We start from the raw sequence: 17,719 nt of genomic DNA on the forward strand, positions 1-17,719 counted from the left end.
AGCTCTCATGGAGAAAGGAGCAGCGGACAGCGGGGAGACTCAAATCACAGAATGTGTCGTCTGGTGGTGGACGGATGGTTTTTTTTGGGGGGCGATCCAAAGGAGGAGGAGGAAGAGGAGGAGGACGAGGAAGAGGAGGAGGAGGAAGAGGAGGAGGAGGAAGAGGGGGAAAACACCTTTTTTGGTGATCTTCTATTTTTCCTTTTTTGGACTTGAAAGGTGTGAGGCATGAAAAGCAAAGTGAGGCAGAGATGTTTGACGCCGTAAATAGCGAGGAGGGTGGGGAATAAACGATTGTGTGGAGATAAAAACAGTGAACTGAGAGGAAGGTTTCTCTGGCGTCACAGTCATTTAACATAACTCACGCGGTGGAGAAACTGGAAAATAACACACACACACACACACACACACACACACACACACACACACACACACACACACACTCACACACACACATTATATTTATTACGGTAAAGGTGAAATTCATCCATTGGTGTGAGACAGAACGTTCCCTTCTGATGATGTGATGAAATTCCCTGAATGAATCCAATGTATCTTATCTTCCTATCTTATTTTATCTTATCTTCTCATTTTATCTTATCTAATCTTATCTTATATCATTTTATCTTATCTCTTCTATCTATTACTCTTCAAACTGCCTTTCGCTTCTTGCTGCTGCCGACCGGTGCACTCGTGACGGGTGGTGGCGGACCCCGCCACCCAACACTGGAAACAGCACAGAGGAGCACGTGCAAAATGCAAATACATGGAGAGGCTGATTCTCATAAAGTGCCAGCTAAATAAAGTATGATGCACATGATTTTGTAAAAAGATCATCTTGCGGATTTCCACTTTAACACAAAATAATATTACCACTGTTTTTATTCAGTAAAATGGCCATAGCGTCCAACACTGACATACATACAAATAATACACCCCATGTGGACTTTTTATGGCTTTCTATATTCTAAGTTACATTTGTCACAAAGGCATCTTTCATAGTTCAGAGTTCAGCGTATAACTAAACGTTAAACAATGCAAATCTGAATTTCCCTGAATTAATTAGGAGTCAAATGAATTACATCAATTATATTATCTTATCTACGCTTGGTCTGGATCTTTTTACCCACTTCCTATTCTCTGATTGACATGTTTTGTGCGAGTAGCTCCTGAACCTAAAGTGAAGTGGCTGAGGAGTGATGGAGGAGGGGGGGGGGGGGGGGGGGTAGAGGAGGAGGAGGGGGAGGAGGAAGAGGAGGAAACGAAACAGTCCATTTCTGAGATCACGGTGGAATGGAGGAAGAGCAGCAGCATATGTTGGGATTTGAATAGTCAATCGATGAATAACCCAGAGCAGTGTGTGTGTGTGTGTGTGTGTGTGTGTGTGTGTGTGTGTGTGTGTGTGTTTTCTGGACAGATTGGCAGGCATTGTGTGTTGGTATGATTGTGTGTGTGTGTGTGTGTGTGTGTGTGTGTCTGTGTGACTGTGTGTCTGTGTGTCTGTGTGTCTGTGTGTGAGCGAGAGAGAGAGAGAGAGAGAGAGAGAGAGAGCGAGAGAGAGAGAGAGAGAGAGTGAGAGAGAGAGAGAGAGAGAGAGAGAGAGAGCGAGAGAGCGAGAGAAAGGGTCTGTGCACATGTGTTTGTGTGTGTGTGTGTGTGTGTGTGTGTGTGTGTGTGAGAGAGAGAGAGAAGGGGGGTACTACAGAGTGAGGGGGGTGGGGGGGGGGTTATCCTTCCCCAAAGTAAAAGGCAGTAGTCAAAAATATTTGCAATTGCCAGGAGGTATGTTTGAAAAATATTCGAAAAAATTCAATACGAGGCTGACCTTTGGGCGAGCGAGTGTGAATGGCTTCCCTCCCCATCTCATCTCTTCCAGGGTCAGGGAGGGTTTTATCCGACTGTCATTTAACTGATTCCACATCCCATTATCTGTTCCACTTTGCCATTCATCTTGATGTCTTCTTTAAATACCAAACCGCTTTTCTTTTTCTCTTTCTTTTTTCTTTTTTCTTTTTTTAATTTTAGGATTTAGGAAGGCGAGTGCTATAAATCAAGGATGCAGATGAAAAACCATTTGCTCGCCCGTTATGTTCAATGAAATTAAACCGGACTAAGCGGTGGCATGTGCTGCTTTCCCCCGGAAAAACAACACAAGCTGGGGGAGGCATCAACCGTCGCCGGTCCTTGAAAGTCATTGAAGCCTTTGTTTGCTCAAACTTCCAGCACAACTTTCATTTTTCTTTTTTTTTTTTTTTTTTTCTTTTTAACTTTCGGGGTTTTTTTTTTCCGGCTGTTGTCCGACCCTCCTGGTGTTTCTCACCCGTCCGGGTCGGATAGTGTTCCGGATCAGGATTCTGCCTGTTACAGCTCTATTCCACACAACATCTGCACGACGGTATCACCGTTTCAAAACAAGGCTCAAGAATATGAAAATGCATCAAATAGTCATTTCAATGACAATAAATCAATGCCCAATCGTATTTTTCTCCATGATAATCTATGATGCACCTGCTGTGTTTATATCCAGGTGTTTACATCTATGTTTACATCCAGGTGTTTACATCTATGTTTATATCCAGGCTTTTACAGTAATTCCATCCTGTGAACATGATGTTACAAGGTTCGACAACTAGAGGGCAGAGATTATCCAACCAGCCGGCTTCCATTTCATCTATCTCAGAGATGTAAAATAAAGGCCTTCACCTGTGGATAATGTTAATCTAAAAACTTCAAATATCCATATGTTTTTTGATATTTTGGGATGCCTGAGCCACTCACACTTGAATCAAGTGTTATGGCATTTTCCCTGATTAGTGAATCAAGTCAACTGACCAAAAACCACTTGACAACAGCTGTAGGAATCCCAAAATGTAATTTTTCATTGTTTACTCATTAGAGTATTATTCATCGACTACAACAGCAGTACCCAAGTGAAAAAAATTATACTTTTCCATACCAGAAGTATTTTTCAGGACATAAAGTGTGTTATGAGTATATTTCCATGTTTTGTTTTTTACGATAGTGTATTTTTTTTGGTACTTCTTATTTACTTTTATGTACTGATTCAAAGTACAGATTTAGTATACTAGTCTAAGTAATATGCAATAGGTCTAGTCTGAGTACATAAAACTATACTGAAACATGAACGGAACTTAAGCTGTACATCAGCACACTTGTTAGAAGTGTGTTATTCTGGTCGTCAAAAAGTAACCAAATAGACATAAAAAATACATGTTTTATTATATTCAAGTACATATTTGTGAATTATGCATGCATAATAAGTATACTAAACATACTCTACTAAGTTAACTTTTTTTAAACTTGGGAGGACAGCCGCAGCAGCAGAAACCAGTCGCACACTATTAAAACCTCAAAAACAATGAAAGGAACCAGATCGATACATAGGGTGCAATCGTCCCATCAAAATGTAAATAAACGCGTGTGTGCGTAGGTGTTCAATACCTGATATTTAAACACCACTCTGTGATGCAAGGACTGCCCACGGACGGACGCGGTGTCAGTGTCGGTGTCAGTGCTGTCAGTGTCGTATGCAAAAAGCAATTACCATCTTTATCGATTTCCCCCTCGCGGAGGAGCGCGGAGCCGCCGCCGGTCGGGCCGCGGCGTAAACATGTCGTCAGGTGGGACGTCAGCTCCACCGGGCCTCCGTCCTTGCTCTGACACCCACTGTGATCGATGTTCGGAGAGGGGTGGAGTGGGGTGGGTGAGTGAGTAAAAAAAAAAAAAAGAAAAGAAAAAAAACCTGCAGTTCCTTATAGTACATATTATACCCCGTCCCTTCCTTGTGAGGTACTAATGACCCTCATTTGGGACAATAATCCAAACAGTGGCTGAAGGTGTAGAGTGCATGTGGTCCTTCTCTGTTGCACTATGTTGATTTTGGTTATTTTGTTTCCTTAACTAATTGAATTGAATTGCATTTAAAAATTAGGATAATGTAAATGGCTCCTAATGAGGTCCAGATCCCAAACAAATGTCCCCATTTGTCACCCGTCCGTCTCAATACTGTTGTCTACATAATATTATCACTATTTCATTCGGCATGTACAGAAATAATATACATATTAATATTTATATTTACCCCATTTAGCCCCTGTCTTAGCCTTGGTGTGTGTTTGTGTGTGCGTTTGTGTGTGTGTGTGTGTGTTTTATCTTTATCTGCAGCAAAGAGCACACTTTGTGTATTCTGTATATATTTCTTGTTGTTAGTTTTTTAGAGTTTTAATAGTTGTTTTTCTATGCCACCATTTGCTTCTGTCTGTTTTGCTATCCTTGTTTGATCGCTTTTTGCACGAACGCCCCAAACTATCCAATGACAAATTCCTTGCGCATGAAAATGTACTTGGCCCAAAAAACAGACTCTGATTCTGGTCTTCCCTCGAAAAAAAACACAACTTACTGTAAATACAAATGTATCATGACATGTTTAACCCGCTCAGTTTGGTGGATATCTCTTCGTATTTTACGGCGGTTATTTGACTTTTAAATACGATGAGCGGTGACAGCAACAACTAGACTGACTAATATATTCTATGTCCGTATGGAGGAGAAGAAGAAGAGAGAGGTTGTGAAATGTGCGGTGAAGTGAAACGGCATGGAGGCTTTTTAGGAAGAATGAGAGTGTGTCGTTCACTCGGAGCATGAAGACTATTATAAAAGGCGATTTTAACACCACTACTATAATAAAACACTACTTTAATTCTACTGCTTTTTATTTTATTTTTAAATTTTTTGTTTTTTATTTAACCCGTGTCAAGGTAAGATAAGATTGGATGAGACCTTATTAATCCTTGGAGGGAAATTCAGGCATCCCAGCAGCAAAAAACAAAACAACGAAAAAACAGTGCAGTCGAGAAAGAAATACAAATTAAAAATAAGAGAGATAAGAAGCAACACATATGTACACATCGAGCCATAACCCAGTGCATCAGTGAGTTATTCAGCAAGTGGAGTTTAAATTCCCGAAATGCAATGCCATGCTTTAATAATAACTCACATTAACTCCGTCCTGTGGGTGACCTGTGGAATATCAAGAGCACAGCGTTTCTTTAACAGGATATTACAACTATAATAATACTAATTAAAAAACAAAAATACCGTTACTATTCATAAAACTCCCACAATGCCCCTGGCCACGCCCATTGTGATCGACTCGGCAAACAAAAACGGAATTTTCATTCATCGGAAGATGTTTTTTTTTTTTTACTACCTCTGCTGCCCCCTGTTCTCCTCCGTCATGATGGGATGTCCCGGATCATTCTCCGGTTTTCGGATTATGGAGATGAAACGTCCTTCGTCGTCGGGCAGATTTACCGCCCAACAGCTCGCTGACTTCCAATTCATCAGAGGTTGCACACAATGCACCACGGTACTTTATCATTTAACATCTTTTTTTTTTTTTTGTGATGCCCAGGAAATATATATATATATATATATATATATATATATATATATATAGGCCTAATCCCTAATGAAAAAAGTGTTTTGGATGGCAGTTATTTGGACAGAAAAAAAAAATAGAAAAAAAAACATTTTAGAGTGCAGCGCTATTTGTTTACTCAGCTCTTCCTTTCAGACGCAGGTTGAATGGAGGTGCGCGTCAATCCTACCTTTCGACCTGCGTTCTGTTGCGCTAACTCCCAGTCGCTGGCCCTTATTATCAGACAAGTTAATTGAATTTGAGTCGGACGGCGTCGCTCGGCGTAAAGCTGCGGGAGCCGTGCGGCGGGTGCAGCCATGTTTTGCACTTACACTATTCCCATTGAATATCACTTTGGCTCTGGTCAGATGTGTGAGAGAATCGTTTTAGCTTTTGTGAATACCTTTCATTTACCAGTGGGCAGTATTTCTATCATCCTGTTTTCAAAGGATTCATCTTTGACCCACATATAGCAAACAACACTGAAACCCCCCCCCCCCCCCAAAGATAGACGAAGAAATGGGATCTGGGTAAAAAAAAAAAAAATGGCCCTGACCCCCCGGATGCTGCCGCATGGCTAAAAGGAAGGGAATGCGCGGTTTTCTTGGGTCCACAACACACTGTTAAACACGGAGATCACAATATTCTACGTGCCATGGTTTCTGCAGAGGTGGTCATCGCAGTGATTTGCTGTCGGGTTTCAGAAGCGATAGAACCACAGGAGTATGAATGTTTACACACAATATCGCCAGTTATATATCCTGTACTTCCTGTTTAGACAGATATACTATATGTCATAATATGTCTTTATATGTAACAGATAGATAGATAGATAGATAGATAGATAGATACAGTAGATAGATGACACTATGCCTATTATACCTACTATATCTACTATATCTAGAATATTTACTATATCTCTGTGGTGTGGGGATAGTGCTGTTTAAGCAGCCACACCTGTCTTGGGTCGAGGTAATTGCGCCCGGGATCAGCGTGGCTGTACGCCTGCTGCTTGTTAGACCAACCAACGAGCAACAAGTAAAATGCCCATCCCCACCCACACAGGAGAGAGCCTTGTTCCATCTTGCCCACTCTCAACAATAAACTGGTGTATTTGCAACATCCTGTGTCTCTGTGTCGGAGGGCCCTGAAAACGCCACTCGGGTGGCCTGTGGCAGGCCACAATCTACTATATCTACTATGTCTACTATATCTACTGTGTATACTTGATCTTAACCTGCTGCTCGTTAGCCAAACCAATGGGCAAAAGGTATGCAGCCACCCTGACCCAATCACCTAGATCCAGGTCAGGTGTGCTACTACTACACTACAGTATAGTAATTAGTATAGTAGATATTATTTTTCTCATTATTTTTCTTTTTATCTACTATGTCTACTATATCTCCTATATTTACTATATCTACTATGTTTGATATATCTACCGTGTATACTTGATCTACTATATTTGCTATATCTACTATGTCTACTATATTTAGTATATCTATTATATCTACTATTTCTACTATATCTACTTTATTTACTATAGGTACTATATTTACTATGTCCCTATATGTGCTATGTCTACTATATTTGCTATATATACCGTATCTACTATATCTACTATGCCTATTATACCTACCGTGTCTAGTATATCTACTACTGTACTTAATCTACTGTATCTACTATGTCTACTACTGTATATATGCTATATTTACTATTTTCTGATATAGCTGCAATATCTGCTACCTCTACTACATCTAGTATATCTATTTTATCACATCTTTGACTAATAGATAGATAACTTTGTACTCATTTGTGTAATGGTGTTTCTACTCCAATGCATATTATTTCATGCTGTAAACTAGTTGCCCTTTCCACAACGAAAGCTTTTTATTTGTGTCATACAATACATTTGCATGAGTCTGTATCTATCTGTTTGATCCAAGTGCTGCAAGGACACTTCAAAAACAGTTTCTGTATTTTCCCAGGGATTAAAGAGCTCTGCCAGTGAAAATGAAATTACAAAACATTGACATCGTTTTTTTTTTTTTTTTTTTATGCATGCTGGTCCTTATATATGTGAAGCAGTACTCGAGATAAGGATAACAGCATTCCAGCACAATTGGCAGAAGGCTATTTCCCCATACAGCAGTACAAGCATGTACTTCATCTCCTGCACCTACATGACTTCAAAAAATTCCACATTCTGCCACCTTACATCTGGTTTTGTGCCGTACTTCGCCATTGTCTAAACTCTTTAATGTTGGAATGTCTACAAAGGACATTTACAAGAGGGATGGACAAAATACCTGGCCTTCATTATTTTATGAGGAAAAGGCTATATGCATTTATAAGAGTATTATACAATGCTATCATATTTTTCCAATTTATATTTTTTTATTGAAATGATAATAATAAAGAAATATTATTATTATTATTTTTTTTGTTGTCTGTTTGTATGTTTGTTTGTTTGCCGCCTTTAAAGGAAATTCGGAAAACTGTAACTAGTTCTGCGTTTCACAAAACCCAGAAAACTGTAGTCTGTCACAGAAGGCGTTTTCGCACCACAGGAAGTTCTAAGAACCTTTGGAGGAACAATCCCTTTCCTTGTGCCCCGACCTCTCAGTGGACAAGGCGGACCCGGTGCGACCCTCGATCACAACAGGTTTTCCTCAGTGCGACCCGACCAAATACCATCACCAGGTATTAAAGAAGGAGTGGACAGAACATCCATCCTTAAAGGTTTGTCACACTCGTGTTAAATAAAGAAACCAAATAATTCTCAGAAAACCTTGAAAAAGGTTTTGAAACAACGGGTGAAAAAAACTAGTCAGCGTTCATTGTAAACACAGAAAATTGTAACTCATGCTGCGTTTCACAGAACCAAAACTGTAATACATACTCAACACCACTAAACTGGACCCCGTGTATTGCTGCCTATAGCTATATTTATTATTATTATTATTATTATTATTATTATTATTATTATTATTTGTCATAGTAGTAGTAGTAGTAGTCGTAGTAGTAGTAGTAGTAGCAGCGCTATAGTAGTAGAAGTATATGTCCAAAAGTCTAAACTAAATTGAATTGAATTAAATGAACATCTGACTTGTAACACATTTTTGTGTTGCAAGTACAAGAACACATTCTCTGCATTCACTCTATTCAGAATCATCAGGATGAGTCAAAATTCTTCCCAAGACAATACGACAAGATTCTCCAAAAATATAAAGAATTATTGTAAGTAGTGTCACAAGGCGGAGCATTGTGGATGGGATAGATAAGTGAGTGATTTTGGGACGTTCCTACTTCCAGGATCCTCCGCTGCTCATACCAATGCGTGTGTGGATCCCAGGCGTGGCTCTTAAAGGGCCCCCCGGATGTAAAGGGAATGGAAATCGGGGGCCATCAGGATTCCACACAGGAGGTCACCACCATCTGAATTCAGGACCATCAAGGTGACTGAATAATAACATTAATGAAAAATTTTCACAGCGACTAAGATGTCAGAGATCCCCCTTCATTAATTTTGCACTCGTGCACTCACTCTGCTGGGACACGCACCCGAAAAGTGAAGCTCCTTAAGACTTCCAGGACATTCTGTTCACGGTTGGTGTTTATTTTCTCAACAAAATAACTTATGATTTGAAATTCAACACTTTATTGGCAACTTAGTTGTTCGGAGTTTGCAACAGTGGACATACTATATTCTCAACCTTATCAATAATCCATATCGTGGTTCCTCAACTAGATATGCATTTGCGACCCTGATGTGAGAAGATTCAAATTAAGTTACATATGATTTGGTCCAAACCTTCATACCTTTTTGCAATAAAGTTGAGGAGAAAACATTGAAATTATGATCAAAACAGTCATTTTTGTACATTCAATAAGGGGGAAGTTTAACTATTAAGAATTCTGCTGGGGACCCCCTGGAACTTCTTGAAGGACCACCTGGGGGTCCCTAGACCCAAGGTTGAGAACCACTGCTATAAATAACATTAAAATATAAGACAAGTTCTTACATTAAAATTAATTATATGAGATGAATTTACAGTATTATGGCAAAAGTTGAAAATAGACCTATTTATGTTCAACTGATAGGAACAACAAACCATTTTCAGTTTTGAGTAAAAAGAATATAAATCGGACTGTGATGGAGGTGAATTGTTTAAAGAAAATAAAATTAAATTAAAACCTCGGAGCTTACCATCTCGGCTCTGATCACTGTCTGGGCAAACGTCTCTCCTTCTATTCACTTCCCAAGATGATGTTTCATTCTGGGCCTCCGGGACCTTCCATTGCCTCTCGGGGTTGTGTTTACCGTTTGACCGTGCTTTCTTTTTTTTTTTGGGATAAAACTGTTCTTTATCACCCCGACCGGAGGAACGGACCGGATCTTGGTGTATTTACAGGTCGCCGACATCTCCCTTTCCTCAATGCGACCGCTGATGTAACAGGAATCGTACATTACGTCCGCCAGGAGACACACAAAGGGATTTACATGATATGATTTCTCGCGCCCTAAGCCGATAATTCCTTGTAAAAACTTTCCCGGGGACCAAAGGCTCTGCCGTCCACACCGAGAGCTCCTTGTTGGGACCGCGAATGAATGAATAAATGAATGAATAGTTGCTTTTTTCCCTCTCCTCCCTCCGGAACCCTTGGAGCCGCGTGTTATTGTGCCCGGTGGCCTCATTCCACTTAGCGGCTCCGGAGCCCAGGGGACAGAGTGCGGGTGCGTCCCTGTTTCTAAATCAGCTGGTCTTTCTTTTTCTTTTTTTTTCTTTTTTTTTTGGTGCCGTGTCGTGGACCCGGCGCTGATTTCCTTGTCGGCCCTTTGTGATCTTAAGAAGTGATCACCTTCCTCAATGCCCCTGTGGATTAAACAGGGCAGGCTCGGGACACCGCCGCACCTTTCTAGTCAATAAAAGACTAACTAGAAACCAAGGAGGCGACGGGCGAATCAATCTACTGGAAGCCTCCCCACAGCTTTCTCATCATTTCTCGTGTCGTATGTCATCTCGGATTGGGGCGCGGAGAAAAAGCACAAACCCAGTATGTGGGATGGCTTTTCCTTCCTTATTTTTGATTTTTTTTTTTTTTTTTTTTCCCCCCTCAACAGCCGCTCCCGCTCGATGTGCAGTGAAGCCGGACGCTGGAAAAAGGCGGATTTTGATTCAGCGGAAGAGAGAGAGAGAGAGAGACAGAGAGAGAGAGAGAGAGGGAGAGAGAGAGAGAGAGGGAGGGGGTGTTTTTAGGAGTTAAGTGGAGTGTGTGCCCAGGGGATGTTTTGTGTTTACCGTTAAAAGAGAAAAAGGATCAGTCAGAAACAACAAAGATAAAACGCACGATGATATAGTGTAGATACTTTATTGGTGGGAGTTAAGCACTGCATTGGTCGAGGCATTTAATTCAACATTGACAGCTGAACTACTTCATTACAGGAATAATCCATTCCATTTTGAATCAAGGGGGGATGTGACAGGTTCACTTTTATTAATTTTACCCATAGTCCTTTTTTATAGATGAAGGCTGTTTGTATTTATTTAGCATTTATTTAAACATGTGCTACTCAAGTTATTCTAGTCCACTGTTTAACAATATTAAGTGTATATATATGAATAATTGTGTTTGTGATGTTTGTCTCCCCCCTCTCGTGTCCATTGTGGTTTTCCCAGGCCCCTATATATATCCCCTCCGGTGTCATTGGGTTAGATCTGTTTGGGGTGTTCAGTCTTTATCTTAAAACTCTGTCTAACTTCTGCTGACTGTATTACTTTATTTATTTTATAAATGTAGCCGTGTACTTTGATTTCGCTGCTTATCATAATTTCTATATATTTTTGGGTGAAAGAAGTCCCAACTTTGGCACCGTCCACCCGCGACTTCCTGCGAGTTGTGGCTCGGGCTCGGTGTTAATTGGGTTTGTGTCTTAATTGAGAGATGTGCTGATGATCTGGACGTTTGGCACCAGGAGCTACTAAGCATTATCGTATTGGGATCAATCCTTAGACTTAGTGCTGACAAAGACACCGAGTCTCATAGGAAACCAGCCAAACAACCACCGATCTTTGGATAAGTTTCACAGTCCTGGAGATTTTATATTTATATATACTGTATCCTCTCATTTGGATTTCAGCGTGGGGGGGAAATGGACAATACGTGCTTGTGCTTTTCACAAAGTTTCCTCCTTCCATAGATTGTTCTGCTCTTAATAAAATACGCTTGTTTCTTTTGAATATATACTTTTTTTTCGTGGTAGTCAATTTTAAAAGTAAAATGACTTGCATACTTAACATCCAGCTTTCAAAGTTAAGGTTAATATATTTTTGATATATTATTATTTTTATTTGAATAGTTATTATGATAGTTATCATTAAGCACTAGCACAAACAAATTGGGAATGCTTTTATCATGTCGTAATTATCAAAACTGATTTTCTTTTGTACGATTATGATCTCTGAAAAATCAACAAACACAACCACACAACTACATTGTGACGTACAATAGCCTCAGCCAAGCCTTCTGAAATGAATTTTCGGAAGCTTTTTTTCTCATCCATCCGGACCGAGAGACATTCTCTCTCTCTCTCTCTCTCTCTCTCTCCCTTTAAACCCCATTTCCACATCGGGCGTCCGTCTGGGTTTTCGTTTCTTTTTCCGGGGGCGCCGCGTTGCATCTGTTTGGTTGTGAATGTGATAATGTAATGTAGGACGACTTCTTTCATACCAGGGGGGTGTGGGGGTGTGTGTGGGGGTGGGGGTTGGGGTGGGGATGGGGGGTGGGGGGGGGGGGGGGTCTGGGATGAAGCTGTCTGTTTCGGGTGATTGACACCGGCCCACATTAAGAGGTGGTTTTGGAAATTAGTCCGCGGAGACCCCTTTGGAGGCGAGCCGGAGAGGAGCGGTGCCGTGCCTTTTTAACCCCGCTCATTGGTATGCGGCGCCGCGCTCTAAACGACCACGGCCGCCCCACCCACCCCCCCACCCCCGCCCCCCCTGACACGGACCCCGTGGAGCGCCGCCAACAATACGCCGCCCAGAATCCCAAAAATTACAATGGGCCCAATTAATAATCACATCGTTAGTTCATATTTTATACGCCGCACACATCTCGGCGGGAAACAAAGTCGCCATCAGAAATTGATACCAACCCCACCCCCCCATCTCTCTAACCATGACCAAGCTTTACCTCAACATTATGAACTTTACGTGTTTTCCTTCCCCTCCATCCCTTCACATACTTGAATTCTTGAATTTTTGGGTTTTGTTTTTTTAATGATGTGCTAGCTTGACCATTCTTTCACCCTCTTTTTAATTCACCATTATAGACGCATTGTGTGTGGAGTGGAGAGGGAAGAGCAGGGGAAAAAAATACATAATAATGGGACCACTAAGGGATGGTCATGAAATTTGGATGAGTCTGTCTTTCTGGAGGAATATACTGTGAAATAAGATGTTTCCATAAATCAGCAAAGGGTTTGCTTTATCCAAATCGCTCCGCCGCCCTAATTATTTCTGAAATTTCTGTGAGAAAAACTATAGGATGGCGTGCGATGGGGGCTGCGGCGGCGGCATCAGCCTGAAGGGCCCACGACCCTGAGGTCAGCGGTTTGAAACCCAGATTTAAAGAGACGGAAAGAGAAAGTAAAGTCTGACTTAACTGCCTAGGAGCCGTTGAGCCGAGTATTCCACCACACAAGGAATTCTCTTCGTTTTTAGGTTTTAGAGCTATGAGGTGAAGGGAACACATGTAAGAATATCCTTCACATCTCATTTGTGCTAATGAGAGGCTATATTCTGAATGCAATTTAAGAATAACATCAATTATCTGACCCTATATCACATCATGATAAGCATTTTCAATTTATTAAATTCCTTTTCAGAGCTTCCCCCAAAATGATCTTCTCACCTTCGGATACCATTGTTTTAAACCATTCTCTTTGAAATATTAAGCTACCATGATGTTAAACATTGACCAAATTATTGATCAATATTAACCAATATTACTCATATTATTGACCAATATTGACCAATATTAGTCAAGTCAAGTCAAGTCGCACTATACTGTATTTATAAAGCGCATTTCATACCAGGGCAGTACAATGCGCTTTACAAAGAAATACAATTAAAAAAAAGAACATTGTTGTCTGCTGGTCATTTCAAAAGAATGCCCCTGAAACAACAGCAACAACAACAGCAGAAGCAACAACAACAAAAACAACAAAAACAGCAAAAAAAGCAACGACAACCACAGTAGCAACAAAAGCAACAGCAGCAGCAACAACAGAAAACAGCAACAGCAGGAGCAACAACAACAGAAAACAACAACAACAGCAGCAACAACAGCAGCAGCAGCCACAGAAACAACAACAGAAACAACAACAACACCACCAGCAGCAATAGCAGCAGCTATAGGAACAACAACAACAGCAGCAGCAACATCAACACCAGCAGCAACAACAACAGCAGCAGCAACAAAAACAGCAGCAACAACAGCAGCAGCAACAAAAACAGCAGCAACAACAACAGCAGCAGCAACAATAGCCCCAACGACAGCAGCAGCTACAACAGAAACAACAACTGAAACAGCAGCAGCACAGAAACAACAACACCAGCAGAAACAACCAAAGCAACAGCAAAAACAACTACAACAACAGCAGCAACAACAGCAGCAACAACTTACACTAGCCAAGCCAAAGTCTGCGTTCCAAAATCCGAAAAAACAGTTCAGGCGCGGGTCAAAGCCAGGCAATAGTAAGTAAATCACAGTGCGAACAATCCGAATTTCCTAATCCAAAATCAGGTAGAGTTGGAAGACGATTCACCGAAGTAACACACACAAATTAACCAAATTATTGACCAATATTGACCATATTATTGACCAATATTAATCAATTATAACCAAATTAACAAATTATTAATAACTATCCTTAAATTATCGACCAATATTGAATATATTATTGACCAATATTGACCAAATAATTGACCAATATAGACCAATATCGACCACATTACTGACCAATATTGCCCAATATTGGACGATACTGACCAAATTATTGACCACCACCAACACAATGTGCTGGTATCTTGTGGTCCTCTTCACATCACAGAATATTTCTTTCTCTCTCTGTTCTCTTAAGCATTTGACATGTTCATTTAAAGTTTCTAAGCAGATGTAAATATGCATAAGGGATTTCCCACGGGCCTCCTTTGAAATTCAAATAGTGAGTGCAAACAAAGGTGGATGTGAGTGGATGTGAGTCCTGATGCAGCAGAAACCATCGAGGCTTTTAACACCAGACAGACATTCAGAGATGTCCCAATTTGACCCTGATTTGGTTATCAGAGGCGACATATTTTAATTTAAGTCATTATTTAAGGACTGCAGAAGCCTTCTTTCATGTCTTGTTTTATTCATTATATAATATTATTATTATTATTATTGTAATAATTATTGTTATTATCATTATTATTATTATTATTATTATTATTATTATTATTATTATTATTATTATTATTATTATTATCTCTTGTTTTATACACCACACTTTGTAGCTGAATATTAATGTTGTATTAATGTTGTATTAATTAATGTTATAAAGTTATTATCCCTTCAGAAGAAAACGACTGTGACTCATGCTTCTTAATTATTATCACATCCCGTATCAAAGCAGGTGGCTGGCGGTGATAATAAAGATCAAACTGAACTATAAAAGATTGAATTTATTGTATAACATAATGTGCTTCTTTTTACATTGCAGCTCCGTTTATGTTAATAAGGCTCCATCGATGATGCTTAGGTTTGAAGTTGAACACCCACCTCGCTGGCAGAGCTGAATTTTTAATAAGACAGAAAAGGGTGACTCTCATAAAGTATGAAAACTTGGAACTTCATCGGAACACAAGTCAATAATGTCACAGTGAAAATATGGAAAAAGCCATTCGAGATCAGGTGGGAAGTTTCGTGGGAGGCTTCGAGTGATTGTTTAAACGCTATCTATGAAAAACCCAAAGAGCATTACAAGCTTCCATTACGTTCTGTGCATCCTATTATCCTGACTTGCACGACTTCTCTAATCCACCGCATTCAAATACCTCGCTGTGAACAATTCGACAAACCGACTTTGCAGCGGCTTTTAAAATGTCCAGATGGTGACACGGGAACATCCGTGTTTTATTTTTGTTTGTTTTTTTTCTGTCCCATTAGGAAAAATGTTCTTTTAGGATGGAACGCGGGGTTAGCTGCAGAACAGAGCGAGTGCGATGTTGTGCTGCAGCACGGTTTGTTCCAGACTGCAGTGGCGCGGGCGCAGGGGGTGAACCCAGGTCTCCCCACTGCACTGGTAGTACAGTGGAAAATCCACAGAATAATTCTGGTGATGCCGTGCTGTTCTGCGTTTTTGCCGCATGGGTTCAGACACCTCCACCGACTTCCGGGAGTACATCCATGCTCACGACAGTTCACTTCACCAAACTTAACCCAAACGGAATGAAAACCAGACCAAAGCTTCTGGGTTAGAAAAGGGTGCCGCTCCATAGACTCTCGCAGTTTCAACCGAGCAAAATCTAATTGTGACGTGGACCTGTGCATGTGCACTAACACTCGCAAATTATCTCCAGCAATTACATACAGTACATTCAAGATTCATCATCATTATATGTCACATACAATACTCACATTGTTACGTTGCTCTGTGTTCTCAATTCTGATTGGTCAATAGCTGCAATCAATGGTCAATTATTTCTAAATAATGGCCGCTGTCTGTTAATAATGACCCTTCTCCGCCTGGACTCACGTCCCTCCCCCTTGATGTCCTTTGTCCGACTGTCTCGGTTTTGAGCTGTGTGTCCCGAGTCCCGGTTTTCAACATTTGCAACCAAAATGTCCTGTATTCTACTCGTTTCCAGCGCTTACATATATTATATACGGCGCAGGGGCAAGCAGAAAAGAGAGTGCGCGAAGATCCCATCGTGGAAGTGGGCGTCCTCATCAACACGCCCACTGGCTCGCTGTTAATTCTGTGCTTTCAGGTGTGTGTGTGTGTGTGTGTGTGTGTGTGCGCGCGTGTGTGTGTGCGTGCGTGTTAGTGTGTGTGTGTGTGTGGGTTTGGGTGTAGGGCCGGCGCTTCCTATACAGTAGCAGCTCCACTGCGCGTCCCCGTGCCTCTCCATTACCTTATCGAACAAAACCAAAAAGCTCCGTGCAGAACGGGGACGCTCTCTCAGTCACTCCCCACCGCAAACAGAAGGCTGAACGTGGACTTCAGCACTCGTACACTTACAGATCCCGTGGTGGTCACCCTGGTCGACATGCTAATGCTAATGCAAGCTCGTGGTGCCACCTCGTGTGGCTATAGAAACTACAATGGAAGACTTGACGAGATGGATGTGGATATGTCCAATTTCACGTTGATGACAGTAAATAGGTTAGGTTCGATTTTTTTTCTTGATAATGTGCTGCCAGATGGTCATTGTCGCTAAATAACTCCCAAAAGGGTGACCAGGTTTTGTATCACGCTGAAAGGGGTTATCCCTTATAGGTCACACTTTAATATATGCCAGAAAAATGGTGAACTGTATCTGAAGTGAAATCGACAAATACGTATTATGGCAAATTAAGTATATTTGACGAAAATATGTTATCGGAACCAGGAGATCATTTTAAGGAAGGTTTCTCACCATATTGTTCAAATTTTCACAACACAATGACAATATAAAAAAATATAGCTGCAGGCTGCAATACACAGGATCCAGGGCCCTTCGTTAAAGTTCAATGGACGGATGAACTTTGACTCTCTGCTCCAGTGTGTTTTGTGACTGCAGAAGTTAATTCGCTCCAGCCGAGTTGCAGTGTTATTCTGTGATCAAAGCAGTTATTATTCTGAAGAACGGCTGCATGATCATGGCTAAAATGGGAATCACAATTATATTAGCTAATATTGTGATCTCAATTATTTATCACGATTATTAATCCATGTTGGGGAACACAATTATTTGTGTAAATCAACAGAAAACTGTCTTCACAATAATAATGTATTCTATAAACCCATAAATAAAAAAACTAAGGTAAGGGGTTTAACTGACTTCAACTGTAGAGGATATATAAGGAAATGAATTGTGTGTAGTGGGCTACACATTTTTGTTGTAATTGTAACAAATCGCTGAGGCATCTGGAAAGGAACCCAAAAACACAAAAAGAATGAAAACATTTTGAAAACACATACACAATAAATACATGTTCCTTGTATTATGGCATTGCTTATGGTTATTGTTA

The sequence above is a fragment of the Zeus faber genome (genome assembly GCF_960531495.2).
Source record: "Zeus faber genome assembly, chromosome: 18".
In the NCBI taxonomy this organism is placed as follows: domain Eukaryota; kingdom Metazoa; phylum Chordata; class Actinopteri; order Zeiformes; family Zeidae; genus Zeus; species Zeus faber.